Below are 16665 nucleotides of genomic sequence, written 5' to 3' on the forward strand. Positions count from 1 at the left end.
AAAAGTTGAGCTTGGGGAAGAGATTGAAATCTGATGGAGCCAAATCGGGCAAATAAGGAGGGTGTGGCTACAATTTGTATGTTAACTCGCGTACAACTTTTTGCCATGGCAACCACACTTGTGGTCATGCATTGTCTTGATGAAAGATAGCTTTCTTCCTTGCCAAACCTGGTCTTTTTCCATGTATCTTTTGCTGTAGTTGGTCCAGACGTGAGATCAGTGTTAGTTCCTATTCCGGAAAAAGTGAAGGCTATGTCATGTGAGGAGTACGGAACAATAAGTTAGATATCCCACGTAGCTTAAGTTGTTTTCAGGATCATCAACAAAAGGATAGAGAGTAGGGTAAATGATTACTTGGGGGATGACCAGTTTGGGCTTCAGAAGGGGAGAGGCATACATGATGCCATTGCAGTAATGAGAACTCTAATTGAGAGGCATGTAGAATACAATCGGGACATATTAGCCTCTTTCGTAGATTTCAAAAAAGCATTTGATAGAGTGAATGGGAAAAACTAATGAGTATTGTAGAAAATAGGAATAGATTGGAAGGAAAGGAGGCTAATCCACAACCTGTACATGTCTCAGACTGCTCAGGTGCGAGTGGGGAATGGGGAGTCCGGATGGGCAGTGTTAGGAAGGGGTGTAAGGCAGGGTTGCCCATTATCACCGTTGCTGTTCAACCTGTATGCAGAGGAAATGATCAAAGAGGCATGGGAAGGACTGGTGGTAGGAATGAAAGTCAGTGGGGAATTTGTGAAATCAGTTAGGTTTGCTGATGACCAAGCTTCAGTTGGTCAGTCTGCCAAGGGGTTACGGGTATTGCTGAGTGAATTGGTAAGTCAGTGCGACAGATATGGGATGAGAATCATTATTAATATACCAAAGGTTATGCGATTTTCTGGAAAGGAAAAGGCATAGCTATATATAAGCTAAGCATAAAATAAGAGAAACCAAATGCAGTGCTACTATTGTTATGATTGAGACTACAGCCAAAGTTTGGGTTTGGAATTAAAATGGCTGCAGCAAATTCTGGTGATTGCTTTTATATGCTATGCCTCGTGTCTTCACTGATTTTATAATTAAAGCTGGAGTCAGCATTTCTGTTATACTGGCTGATTTTAGTTACTTGTCACATTGTCTTTTTCATGAACTATTTTTAAATAAAAATTCTTTCACTGTGTTTAAATGAAGTTGTATTAGAATTTCTTTGCCATTTAATTATTTGGATTAAATTTAAAACAAAAATTAATACATGGAAGTGATGAATCCGGAGTACACCTGCAAAACAAATAAAACATCCCTATACTTTTAATGTTGACAACAATATTTAATTAGGAACCTTTCCTAAAGTAATTAATATATCAACATGACATAGTTGTCATCAATACTTTTTTGCTTGAGGGGCTGGTATATATCTTATATCTACTATCCTTGTGACCAATTTTGCTGAGAAATGTTTACTTGGTTTTTCAGGTTGATATTATTATTTGGTTTGTAGAATGTCTCATTTAACATGATTAAAATAAAATTAAGCTTTAAAATAATGTTCGATGTTTACTCTATAGTATAGGTTTACCTTTTTGGTCCATGAGGCTATTATATATATTCATTTTTGGTTTTTCTGCATTAGAAGAAAAGAACCAAGCAAACTTATATTTAATTGAATCATATATTTTCAGTTAGTTGCAAGCATGCGTTAATACTTCTATTGTCAATATATGCCAAAGTAGTATCACATAACTGGTGAAGGATACAATTGGAAAAAGTCGTTTAATCTTCTAAATTCAAAATTAAATTATTACTTTGTCCTAAAAATTTCTCAAATAGTATCAAACTCTAAAGAACCAGAAAAGTTAACTTTGAGTTATTGAGCCCTGACGGAATAGCAATATTATACTCAAATACCAGATGCCAGGTAAATTGTTATTGGTTCATCTTTTTCAGGATTACCAATTTTTCACCATCGAGTTCCTTCAAAATGTTGTTCAGCCTATATACATTCCTGAATTATTGATGACCGAGAAGATCATATTTGAACTGATAATTGAAGTTAGACCTGCATTTTAAAAAACAAAATTGCCTGGTTTAATGGAAATTTGAGTTTCATTTAAGGAGATGACTAATAATGTATAAAAATTTTTGTCAAAACTTTTACAAAAATAAGTGCAATTAAACCTCCATCTGCCCAAAAGATGAAAACTGTAGAAAGCATGAAACAGGATTCCAAAGTTCATATTCAGATGACGAACTTGTTATGGACTTCGGTCTGAGTGATGTCATGTAGCTAAATGGCCTGGTATGGAAAGAGAGGAAATTTTTCAATGATTTCGGTTTTCAGTGTCCTTAAGATTTTTTACTTAATAAAATAAAACTGCATTGATTTAGGGTTTTATGAATTGCTGTTTCCAGGTCATTCGTTGTCCACCCAATATTTTCTAAAAAATATTTGAAAATTCCATTCCATAAAATCTAAATTTCATCAGTAAATTGTATAATGTTGAACAAAGGATTTTAAAGGGCATTAATGAATCATTTTCAAACTTTATATCCCATGGTTAAAGTGCAATAATATTTGATAGTTTTGAATGTTGAAAGGCATTATGTTGTCAATTCGCATTGCCTTTCATCTCCCAAACAAGAGACACTCATTTAGCCATTTGATAGTGCTAATATAAATTGCTTTCAATACTCTTAATGTATGTAAAAAAATGTTTAATGTGAAAAAGCATGTTGACTTTTTAGTTCTAGTATGGTGACTGCCAGATTGAGGTGAGCCACATTTATCTTTCATAATACCGTATTTTCCCATCGATAACGTGCACCGAGAAATTTGTAGTTCTCGTGAATTTGTATAGATACCACGTGCCCAGGGCTTCATAGTTATCTTGAAGGTTTATTTGCCGCACATCTGTGTATATATATGTGCTTATGTATAAAATAGAATGCAATTAGAAAGACATGCTTCCTGACGAATTTATTTTTGCAAGACTATTCTTTAAATTATTGTGTACATAGGAATGTAAATGTTTGAATTTTTTCAAATTTTATTACATAATGCACATTCGATCATCTGAACATTTTTGAATAGATTATAGGCATGTTATTGATGAGAAAAATACAGTAATTGGCCAAAATAAGATTTTGTTTAAAAATGGTGATTTTATAGCTGCGAACCTCTCTGATATGTTCACTCAAGCAAACCTTTATGCTGTGTGATTATATTGTCCTTTTACATCCAAAGTATCCTTAGTAGCAGAAGTTTTTTTTTACTTCACCTGTTATCTCCATAATAAGTAACATATGGTACGTGTAGATAGTGCAACTGCTGAATCCATAATAGTGCCTTCTTGTTTGTATTATTGCTGTGTCATTACAAAACATTTTGTATTTATGCTGTGTCATTGCTGAATCCCACGTTATTTAAGATACATAAAGTTTGCCAATGAAATGATGGAACTCTAAACATTTTTATATAATAACGTCCCTCTGATAGGCATTCATTCGCACTGTTTGTGAATTGCACACACATCAGGAATTATTATGTACAAATGTTTATTAATTCATGAAAGTTCAATAGCTAGGGAATTTGGCATTAGTACTTCAACAATGCTGACATGTCCGCAGTACTGAATTGCAGTGCATTTGTCACATGGATTTGAGATATGATAAGCTGTTTAAGAATTCAATTCAAATCTCAAATCCACATATACATTAGAATTTGACATAAACCCTGAATTATAACTCCATCCCTTTGTCAAGTCCTTCATGTCTTGAGAGACTAAAGGAATAATTGGTGGCACACATCCATTTCGCATATCTGACATTATATTTAAAAGTAGTTGTAATAGTAGTTTTACAGGAGGCGACCGACAGTAGCAGTAGCTTTAGGGGAAGTGACTGACAGCTAAAGTCATTTGTACCATTTGGGATGGATGAGAAATGAGGAAGGGTAGGGAAAAACCTGGTGTTGGCATTAGCATACTCTTGTCAATAGTCGCTATGGGGTCCACAGTTTAACATCCCATCCAACAGACGGTGTACTCACTCAAAGTGCTCTCCACAAAGCTCTCAGCAAAGCAATTAGGGATCAGAATATTACTGAAAAATATTTGAACCCAGGCTGTCTGAGTAGGAAGCCAGTATGTTAGCTACCGCTCCATCTCGATCCAACCCCATATTTAAAAGTTCCTCATAAACAGTTCCAAATGTATGCTGAATGCAAAGGCCTTGCATGTCGACATGCAATTATGAGAAAGAGATCTCTGATTAACAATTTAGGGATAAGATCAAATCCTAGTCTCAATAAAATGTTTTTATCTGATGAATTCTCATGCATTTTTATGTCAATTCATCACAAATTCAAACAAAGAGGCCTCAACCCAACCAATATAAAAGCTGAACTGGATTCTACTCTGGGTGAGTCTGCTCCTTCGTTTACAACAGTAAAATATTGGGTAGCAGAGTTTAAACGAGGCCATAAGAGCTGTCAAAACGAGCATCGCATTGCTCAACCAAATGAGGTCATGACTCCTAAACGGTGAAGAGAATCCACTAAGTGATACTGGATGATCGTCGACCAAAAGTGCGCGAGCCAGCAGGCATTTCAAAAAGTGCGGTACATAACATATTAACATTGCATGGAAAATTTAAACATGAGAAAGCTGTGTGCAAGATGGGGGACACGTTTGCTCCCACTCCAGTAAAACCAGTGTCATGAAAATGTTTCAATTGAGTGTTTAGCTAAGTTCCAAAGAAGGCGAAGACCATTTCATCTGCAGGCAAGGTCATGGCGTCGGTTTTGTTGAGATGCATGTGGGATAATTTTCATTGACTATCTTGAAAAAGGAAAAACTATCAACGGTGAGTACTATGAGAACTTATTGCAACGTTTGAGCGAAGTAATCAAGCAAAAGTGGCCGCAATTGCCAGAGAAGAAAGTGTTGTTTCATCAAGACAATACTTCAGCTCACAAATCCGTAACTGCAATGGCCAAAATTCATAAATTAAAGTTTGAATTGCTACCTCATTCACCTATACACCAGATTTAGCCCCCTTGGAATATTTTCTGTTGGCAAACTTGAAAAAATGGCTCGGTGGTCAAAGATTTTCCAACCGTGAAGAAGTGATGTCGGCAGTTAATGGCATTTTTTGTAGCAAGACAGTTCTTACCATGAAAACGGTATCAAACTTATTGAACATCTACGGGTAAAGTGTATAGAGCTGAAAGGGGTTTATGTTGAAAAATAAATGCATTTTTTCCAAAATTTTTGTGTTTTCTTTGCTGAATAAATGAAAAACTCCATTAGCCGTAAATAGTTTACCTTTCCAAACAAAGCACAAATGAGATTAGTTAGCTAATGCCACAAGTCAAAGGATGGGGTTAAGGGTAAATAAGGAGAGTGATGAGAAAGGTGAATATGCGTATTTTGACCACTAAGTAGCCCTCTTCAGCGTATTGAAGGTGAATCGTCACAACAACACAAGTTGAAGTGAGAATGGGTAAAGGCATCCGAAGAATATGTAGTGTGAAATGTGGGGGGAGGGGTGAAAAGGTCGGGAGCCAATAGACTGAACGGACAGTTTAGGAGTTTGAAAAGATTGGGTATGTTGTGAAGGGGAGGGGGAACTGCACGATCGAGATTATGACCATTGGTAAAGAGTGGGGAATTGCTTTTGAGTTGTAGGTATTTTGTCTTTGGTGTTTCTCAAGAGCTGGTTTAGTTTGCTGTTGTTGGTGCAGGAGATTTTCGTGGCAATGGTCTTGAAAATTTTTTCGATACCCATGGTTAACTGAGGGTAGAAGGGTATTTTAATGTAATTCTTTATTGCGTCTTTTTTTTGTGCTGTGGAAGTTGAGATTAATTTTTTAAATTTATGTTTCTTTAATATGTTGTCGATAAGTGATTCTTGGAAACCATTCTGTTAGGCAATATTTTAAAGTATTCTAATTCTTTATTGTAGGCCATGGTATTCAGAGGGACATTTAACACTATGTGTAGGAGAGAATAGTAGACAGAGAATTTGTGGCTGGAATGGTCAAAAGAATGTTTATGGATGTTGTTTTTTGTGTGTTTAGGTTTCCAGTATACGTCATACAGTAATTTATTGTTCAATCTATTGAGGGACAGGTCAAGGAAAGGGAGGATGTCGTTCTTTTCAATTTCAATGGTGAAATTGATGGAGGGGAAAAGACTATTGATATTGTTCACGAAGTCCTGGAGGTTAGGTGTATCAAATGCGGCAAAGATGTCATCAACAAATCGTAAATAAACCGCAGGGAAGTAATTGAATTTTTCTTTAAAAGTGTCTTCAAAGTGAGACATGAATACATTTGCCAAGAAGGGAGAAAGTGAGTTGCCCATTGCAGTTCCAAACTCTTATTTGTAAAATTTACCATAGAAAGTAAAATAATTTTGATTCATCTCCAGATTGGTGAGTCTGACATATTTGTTAATGGTTTTGGAATCTTAAGAAAGAGATTCAAGCCAGTTTTCCTATTCTTGGATGGCAATGTCAATGGGAACACTAGGGAAAAGGTTAGATACATCAAATGAAACAATGATTTCACCCTCTGAGAAGTTATAATCTTTAATTTTATTAACAAAATTTACGTTATTCTTAACTGAGTGAGGGCTAACAAAGTTCAGGTTTGAGAATTGGGAAACCAACCATTTAGATAAAAGGTAGGTGGGTGAATCAATACCAGAAATGATAGGTCTCATGCGGCGGTTTGTCTTATGGACTTTGGGGAGACAATAAAGTCTGGATAAAATGGGATTAGACACATAAAGTTTGAATTTTTTTCTTCTTATCAATGAGAATAGGACAATCATTTAGGACATGTTTAAACTGTGACATAATTTTACTAATTGGGTTCTTTTTAGCCTCAGAATAAAGCCGTTTGACAACAGAAGACCGACTTTTTCAAAATATTGGTCTTTTTCCAGAATGAATTTCTAGAAACAATTTGAAAATTGCATTTAGAATAAGAAAATGAGGTATTTTTTAGATGACTGGACGTTATTTTTAATCTGTCTCTCACAACATTTGCAGATAAAGTCTTAGTGGCATACTCAAAAAACTTCAATGAAGCTTCTAAGTGTGCTACAAGATCGGTAATAGGAGAAGATTTAGGTTGCAAATTGGAATTCAATCCATAATTTAATGACTTAAGCTCCTCCTTTGCAAATACCTCCCTGGATAGGTTTAAAACGTTTTCAAAAATTTCACTGTTTTGAGGAGAAGAGTTTGACTTACTTAATAGCCATTTGAATTAGCGGTAGGTCCCTCGGGCTTTGTTTTGGACTTTATTTTTCACCACGTAGTGAAGTCTCTTATCTAGCACCTGCCAGATCATGTATTCTCCATTATTGAACGATCTAATCTCATTTCTGCTTTGTTTTTAAAGGTTAACTGTTCACGGCTTTTGGAGTTTATTTATGCAATACTACTAGCCATAAGAGCTCAATTCAATCAATATTTTCTTTGTTGGGTGGGGTACTTTTGGGATTGCCCTCGTACATCAAAAAAGGGATATTAAAAGCCATAAAAGAAACTTAAAGGAACTGCCTATAGGAAAGGACAAGGAAGCCATGGATTACAGATGAGATGATTAGAAATATAGATAAAAGAAAGAAATGGAAGAATGTAAATACAGAGTTAGACAGAAGGAAGTGCAACGAGTTAAATAATAAACAAAAGAAGCATGGCAGAAGATGCAGTGCAAGGATACAAAAAGTATGCAGAGGAAGGATGAAATTGGAGCTTTAGACAAAGAAAGAGAATATGATGTAGATGAAGATAGCTTATGCCCAGGCTTAATCGAAAGTGACATAGAAAGGCGATTAAGGAATTTGAAATCAAATAAGTCTGTGGGAGTAGCCAATATTCCTGTGGAGCTACTTAAGGGTTTAGGGAAAGGTGGAAGGAAGAATTTTCATGGACTAATTCATAGCATTCATGAGAAAGGAATTTGACCTGAAGACTGTCAGATCTGTGTTAGTGCCTATTCCAAAAAGGGCAAAGGCTACATCAAGTGAGGACTTCTGAACAATAAGGTTGATTTTGCATGCAGCTAAAGGGGTTCTCAGGATTATCAACAAGAGGATGAGGAGCAGGGCAAATTATTACTTCAGAGATGATCAGTTTGGGTTCAGGCAGGGGAGAGGCTCACGTGATGCCACTGCAGTAATGTGGTCACTAATATAGAGGAACATAGAATACAATCAGGGTGTTTGGGCTATAGATTTTGAAAAGGCATTTGATAGACTAATTTTGATAGAATCAATGAATGAATTGCAGGAAATAGGAGTGGGTTGAAGGGATAGAAGACATATCCGCAACCTGTACCTGTGTCAGACTGCTCAGGTGAGAGTGGTAGATGGAGAGTCCAGATGTTTTAATTGGAAGAGGAGTAAGCTAGAGGTGTCTGTTATCAACTGTGCTGTTCAATGTATATGTGGAAGAAATGGTTGAAGAAATGGGGCAAATTGGAGATGTGAATTAAAGCCAGTAGGGAATTCATTAAATCAGTTAGGTTTAAAGATGATCAAGCTTTATTTTGTCAGTCAGCCAAGGGGTTGCAAACTCTGCTGAGTGCATTGAATAGTCAGTGTGATAGGTATGGAATGAGAATAAATGTAAATAAAATAAAAATGTTGTGGTATTCCATAAAGTGAAAAGATAAGCTACATTTTAAAATAGGAGTTAATAAATTAAAGCAGGTGGAACAATTGATGTATCTTGGAAGTTTTTTGCATCAAAATGGTCGAAGTAGCATGGACATAAGGAGAATAATTGTATTAGGGAAAGAAGCTTTCACAAAGAGAAAGAAGTTGATGGGAGATAATTTCCCTATGAATATTAAGAAAAAGATTGTCAAAACCTTGATATAGAGCATAGTTTGACATGGAAACATGGCTATTGAAGCAGGATGATTGGCACAGATTGGAGGCCTTTGATATGTGGGTGGTGTGGAGTGGGATGGACAAAAAGGAAGGCATACAAGGAATGGTTGGGGAGGAGAGGGGATAGTTGGGAGAAATCCAAAGGAGGCAGGAAAGATGGATGCAGAGCATTCTGATTGGCAGTGGGTTGTTGAAGACTGTCATGAAGGGGAGACTGTTGGGCAAACAAGGAAGGGGCAGAAATAGAATAGGGATTTTGGACAGAATAAAAGGAGGAAGGAGTGTGCAGGATTGAGGAGGGTTGGATGTTGTTTTGTTGGGAGAGGTAAGGAAATCATTACTGTTTCGTTTGGTTGCCTTTGTCCATCCAAAGTCTTAACTGGTAGGTTACCAATAATAATAAAAACTAGACTAGAAGAACACGATTAATTTTAAGATACATTTTAGGAATCTAATATTCTTTTGTATGCAAATGAAATATTCTTTTTCAGGTTAACATATTTGTATGTTGGATGTAAAATAAATTTTGAGGTGATCAAATCATTTGCCAACTTCCCTATCCATATCGCTTCCCAATCTGGTTTTCTGCCCCAGAGCACTACATTTTTATATATCTACATTGAAATTCTGAAGTTTTGTGCCCTTTTGAAACAATTAAGTTTCCTTATTAACACAGTCCTCTTCTTCATCCCATGTATGTCTTTTTTTAATCAAACTACAGGGACTCTGCCCAATTTCTTTTTGGTCAAATTACACCCATCCAATTTTGGCGAAGTAAATTTCTCCTCCTTTGTGTAATGCGTTTATACTGGCCTACATGTCCTTGAATCTCTCTTCATTTTGCCTTACTCTAGATGATGCTATTTTTTTATACGTTCCTCTATTCAGCTTTCACTCATATGGTTCTTTCTTACTCAATAGCCCATACCTCAACTGTACAATCAATGCACCTAAATGTCTTAATCTCATAGTAATCCTGTTTGTTTTTTAAGTACAATCAGTAAAAAAATAATAAGCAATCTTCCCAGCCATCCTATGTAAGCTCCTTCAATTTTGCTTCCAAGGAGTTTTATGTCCATACATTCACTTTCCATGAATGACTGAGCCATTCTAGTGGACCAGATTAGTGAATCATTCTTGTTATCGTAATTTATAAATGGTTGAGAACAAAAAGTACAAATATGCACAACGCAAAGCAATTCTGGAGGTTGAGTAACCCTCTCCCCTAATATGTATGCAATTATACACCCGAGGAGTAATACAAGTTGCATATGTTTGAGGATGTTGCATCTTTTAGAAATTGCTCGCCGAAAATTATCATGGTTAATTTTAAAATGTAATTTACTGTTAGTATGTATATTTCTTTAGTGTTGAGGTACTGTCGGAGCATGTAATCGACGCAGTATTACGTCATTCCAACAACTTCACACTGATACTCGTAGCTATAGTTATAGATAGATAAGGGCCACCTAGAACAAAACTTTCCACAAATAAGCCCAAATCGGCCCAGGAAGTTCCGCATGGACCACACGTCAAATTCTCATGGCTTTCCTCTGCGCACCAACACACTCCAGAATCTGGAACTTCAACCTCTGGAAACGAAGATGGAAGACGGGACTGGTGTCGTACCTCAACTCCACCCCTTCATTTGAGGTACTGATCGACATAGTGTGTTTTCCCCGACTTTGGGTGAATTTCTTCTAGTGGTTTTTTCAACTTAGAAAATAAATTTCTTAAGTTTTCCATTATTTACTGCGCTAATCAATGAAAGGATATCTCTTTCCACAGCGCGAGGAAATGGAGAAGGATGCATGGACTGAAGAAGATTGGGAAAACTAGATTGAGTGCTGAGATGATGTGCGCACAAGTAAACATTGATGCGATAAAGGACCATCCAAAACATTTTAAAATATCAATGAAAAATAAAATTTTACATTAAAAATTTAATCCACCATCTTCAATTAAATCTCTCCACCAACCTTAATCAAGTACGCTCGTTCTTTAACGCCATACTAGAAGCGTGCCGTTTTTAATATGATATCTTTGGTAATATAAATTATAAAATGATAACTTTTCTATACTATTTTTCAGTTTTTGGTTTCGTACTTTTTTAATGCTTTGTGTGATTCTGTAAAGTTCCATTGATAGGTTGGGGCAGAGATAGATATTGCGGCCGTATCGTAATCTCTTGAAGCAATAATCAGGTATATGAATTAATCATTCAAGCACTTGAATAAAAACTTTCTCTATAACCCTTCTTTTTCGATTAACATGTTGAGAATAAACTCTTCATCGTTATTACCTAATGTAAAATTTTGAAATTCTGATTTTTGATTTACGGTAAGTTGTTAATGACTGAGGAGTTTACAAAAGTCTATCTTAGATTGCATATGCGAGCATTTATTCGCAATGAAAATTATTGAGGTTTATTATTTATATACATTAAAGAACATATTTAAATTTGAAGAGGATTAGTGCGTTTTAAATATACCTTCCGGGCCAGAAGGAAGAAAATCAAAGCTCGCAAAATCGTATTCTACCAGCCACGTTTTAAAAGAGATTCTCAGTCTTTTAAATGAGCGATGAGACAGTGAGTGTGCGCGGATCCCTCTAAGTAAATATGAATTAATTGATTGTTTTAGAACACCTTTGATGATTATAACACATTTCTTAAACGATGGCGAGAAATAATTATGATGCAATATCTGTTTGTCACTCTGTCATCCAGTCAACAAGTGATAGATAACATAATAAGATCGTGGGCCTCTGGTTCGAAGCCGAGTGTATGGCATAACTCAGAATTTGCGTCATTTCTGCTTGGAAATCGGGGCCTCTTCGTCAGCCTTCAGCCGACGATGGAATTGTGTAGGAATCCTCTGAACCATTATAGTGTTCACTACACGTCTGAGGCCGCCAAGTGTTTAGCGGGGTATCAGATCACTTATGATTATAAGATATCTAAGGCGAAGGCCATAAAAGCTTTTTGGAAAGCGTTAACCGAATTCAAAAGGAAAAGATTAGTTTAATATTTGAAAGGGAATTAGAAAACATTTTGGTCGTATGTCAGAGATGCTCAGGGAAATGAGTCTAGAGTTAATTCACTTAAAAACGATATAGGTGAAAGAGTAGCCAACTGTTTGGAAAAGTCCACTAATTACGTTCCTTCTTTCAAAGCGTCTTCACCAATGAATCACCGAATGTCCCCGATATCTTACAAAATCGTGCCGAACAACCAACGCTCAAAATTGAAACTTCATTCCATGGAATAGAAGATTTGCTGAAAATATTTAGCCTCACAAACCTTCGCACCCGATCAAATACCCGCTCGTATATTCAGGGAACTAGTCTCTGAAATTTCGTCGTATCGATAAATCATATTTAAGAAATCGCCAGTAGGTCAAAAGGCCCCCAGTCATTGGAAAACGGCTAATGCAACACCTTTATTTAAAAACGTAGACTAGGGGGAACCGAGCAATTACAGAACTACTTCCCTCACGTCCGCATCATGCGAGGTCATGGAACATACTGATATAGTTGCTACGTCAGCTGGCCGATGGCCTCGTAGTTCGATCGTAAGACAACTCGATATTCAAGAGTTAAGACCCTCACGGTTTCCGAAAGGGTAATTTCTGCAAGACACTACTTACGCTTCTTGCTCATAATATCCTTTGATCGGGAGAGAGAAATGCTCTAGGGAACGCAGTTTTCCTAGATTTTAAAAAGGCTTTTTAAACTACTCAAAAAGTTAGAAGTCTACGACGTAGATAAAATTATCCTGGAATGGATTAAAAACTTTTTGAATGGTCGGATATAAAGAGTAATCATACATATATGTTGATATAATTCACTGTAAGGTAGTAGAAGTAATTTCAGCTGTTCAAGTTTAATCGGACTTCTTTTATTCCTTATTTACGTTAACGATAGTCACTAGTAAGATATTCGAATCTATTGGAAGAGTGTTGGGGAAATGTGTTGAAAAGGTTAAAGAGAAATGTTATCTTTCGCTCTTTAGGTCTCATTTACAATATGCTGCTAATGCGCGCTAAGGATGGGGGGAGTGTTTTGTGCCCTAAGTATCCTAGTATGTATCAAAAGTATCCTCTGCTACATACCCTAGCGATGGCTTGTATGGTAGTATTTAAAAATAATAAAAATATTATTTCCAGGGCTATTGCGTTTGTGTTGTAAGTCTCCTCACGATTCAATATATTCTCTTGTACCCGTCGTCCGATGGCAAACTTGAATCAATTCAAAGACTTTTTTCAATCAACCCACGACGATAGCCACGAGTCGATACGACAGGAAGCTATTTTGGAGGTTTTGCGCCTTTAACACTAATACTGAGGTACAAGCAATAGTAATTGTACGAGTACTAATTATGAGAGTATCATCTCGTAAATAACAGCCATTTATCACGCAGTCTTATGTATGAGTTTACATAAGCATTCGTTTAAAGAATTAAAATGTGGTTTCAGAGTTTTGTGGTGTTGATGAAGGATTCAGGACTATGTTGTGAAGGCAGGCGGTGGTCGAGAAGCGGGGAGGGAGACAGAGAAGAGAAGAGGTAATGCACAAATGGATTTGAATTTGCCCGCAAGATTCTGACAACGTAAATGCTTTTCCCTGGGCACCAAAACCGTACCTCCAGATTGTTGTCACCACCCGGCAAGCGTGTGATCCAATCCTTCGCGAATTACGCTCGCGCTGATGCAAAGCAGCCAATCAGGCCCAAACCACAAGACCGAGAGACAGACGAACTCGTACCTGCACGAACACAGTGACCAACACTGAAACGCACGCAGCAAAAGAGTCAGCGGTTGGCACCCATTCAAACGACGTTTATTCCTCGGACTAACTTGGCCAGCACACGCAAGCGCGCTTGAGTGTGTGCGGATCGAGGTGTCAAACGAAAACAGATTCCCACCCATTCCCCAGTTCACACACCCCGAGAGCCCGAACAATTGTGTCGCTATACATGCTCGATCCAAAGAACAGATGCACGGCTAAGAAAATAGTGAAAGCCCGTCCTTCCGGCTCCCATTGACCCTTTTTTGGCATAGGGATGTTATTCGAATCCCGGGAAGAAAACTACCGGCGACTTGAATGAACCATTGAAAGTTGAGCGATTTGACAATTCTACATAAGCTTCAAAAATCCATCATTAATTAATATATGTCATTTCATTCTTTTCCTACAGCCGTGTTTATAAACAGTCGAATTCACGAGTCAATGCTAAGATAGTGATTTCCAAAAGAAGTAACTACAATGGAAACTAATATCATAAACAAAATGCTCCTTGTCAATTCACGGCCCAGAGAATGCTTGCAGAAAATAATAAGATATCTTGAAAATTATTATTATATTATGAGCTTATTAAAAATAATTTTATCGGCTTGAATATGGCTATAAAACTATCCTCGAACGGGCTGAAATAGAATCGATCCGATGCACGAGTAATAACACGCAGGAAAATCAATTTCACAAAAATATCATTACTGCTAATATAAACAGAGTCGAGAGTGTAGTACTCGAGGTGCGAGAGGGAAAATGAAATTAATTTGGTCTTTTAAGCTAGGGAAAGCAGAGAACAAAAATCCATTACCAAATGAGAAAACGCGGGGAGAGGATTTTGCTGGTTTAATTCGCTCCGAGGGCATGAGCGGAATTCAGACTCCGTTTACAGGCGGCCGAATTCCCAATTTTTCTCCACAAAGGACATGTTTCCATGCCCTGTCAGGGTTAAACACCGATCCGAGGGAGATCTCAACTCACACAAGAGGGATTAATAAAGGCTTATGCCTTAGACTCAACACGCCTTCCTTTCCAACTGATAGGGTGCGGGTTCGAGCGAACGGAGCGAGGAGAGTCTATTTGACCGCCCATGCTACACCCACCGCGTACCGATTCGGGCACGAGTCTCTACAAGCACAAGGAATTGACTCACCTTCCCATTGCGGATTCCTTCGACGAGGAACACGCTTCCAGTCCTGTCTCAACCGCCAGCCGACATCAAATATCTGTGAGTCAAATCAGCGCGGACGCACTTAACACTCGTAGACACACTCTCTCTCCTTCCGGACGCGGGAAAACTGGCAGCACGGCGGGACCTTCTTTTGCGTTTTGAGAAGACACACTCATCCTTACTTCTCCCACCCGATAGCGATTACTCCGGGTTTAGCGTGTGGGGGTGATCGAAACAAGGTGACGACGCACGCGTGATCTGCGAACGAGAGAACTGGATCCAGAATCGCGGGCCCAGTCTACATAAGTGGACACTGCGGAGGGTGGAGGAAGTCGCCGAAATTAACGCACGAAGAAAGATGATGGCCTTGGAGTCCAAGACCCTGACCTAGAGGACGGACGGTCGAGCTCGCACTAAGGGCCGAGACAGAGGTGGACAAAGGCGGGGTGTTGCGTGCGAGCGGGAAAAGGTTTGGGTGGAGGGGATCGGGCGTTGTGTGAGGGAGACGTACTACGTTGGAGTGGTGATGATGCATCGGCGTGGCCGGGCAATCGCTGCGGCGACGGCGGGTGGGAACTCTCCCTTAATCTACGCGCAGACGTAGTTAATATACAAAAAAGTTTTACCTCGATAATATTCGTACACCTATAATAAAAAACTATTATGATATTTCGGGCAAATGTATCAGTGATATTGTATTTAGTTCAATATAACCTGGCAAATTACGCATTCAACTAGTGACTGGCGACTTCAGTTACGCAATTTTCTACATTATGAAGGTGGCTGTTGTACAGAATACACATTCAAAGCTTCTCACTAGTAATATTTCTATACAAAACAACATATTTCATCCACAGATGTTTTGCAAAGTGCAAAAAAAACTAGATTGCTAAAGCTGTTCAATGGTAGAACTTTTTTCAAAAAGCCATATTTTAAGGAAAATGTTAAGCTTAATTACTGCCAGAATATGTTTTCTGATTTACAACCAACAATTTATAAAGACAAGCCAATATTTATCAGGTACTGGATACAAAAACCGAGTTTAATTAAAAAATATTAGGAACCCTACAGGAATTATCAGCCACATATTGGTAAATGAAACAGCGAATCACCTTTGGAAATAATGCCAGGACATTAACTATAACCCTGGAAAATATAAGATTTGAGAATTAATTCCACAAATAGACCTCAGAATACATTCTGGTTATTTTGTCGCAATATTTATGAAAAAATGGGAAATTCTACATAAAAGCAGTAATTCAAGAATAAATGGATGTCAACACTGCCATGGCAATAATGCAGAAATTGCTATTTGGGTTAATCTAAGAGAATCCACCTCAGTAATGCTCAACATTTGGCCTTAATAAACATAATAAGTCATATATAGATTAGTTATGTCCCCGAGGCAAATCCAATGTACTCGGTGCCTAATTGATAAGGTATAACCTGGTTATTAAGGAAGAGGCTAATGTTTGAAAGATTTAAAAAGTGACCACTCGTACCATACGCTCCAAGATATCAAACCTGGCAATATCAGGCAACAGTAATAAATGGCAATAAAATCACAAATAGCAGAAGTCCATTGGAGAAGAGTACACTTTCCTCCTTACTATTAATTTTCTGTACTATTTTACTACCAGGTTGCCAATACATAATTCAAAATCTACGTGTAAATACAATTTTATTTTATATAGGCAGGCTAGATCCTCAAAAGTGAGTAAATTTCAACCATTTGTTAATAGAATTAAAAATGAAAGCATTTCAACCTACTCAGAAAACTTGCACATGCACACAGTC

Source organism: Hetaerina americana, unplaced genomic scaffold, assembly GCF_022747635.1.
Source record: "Hetaerina americana unplaced genomic scaffold, ioHetAmer1.1.p SCAF_35, whole genome shotgun sequence".
NCBI classification, from domain to species: Eukaryota; Metazoa; Arthropoda; class Insecta; order Odonata; family Calopterygidae; genus Hetaerina; species Hetaerina americana.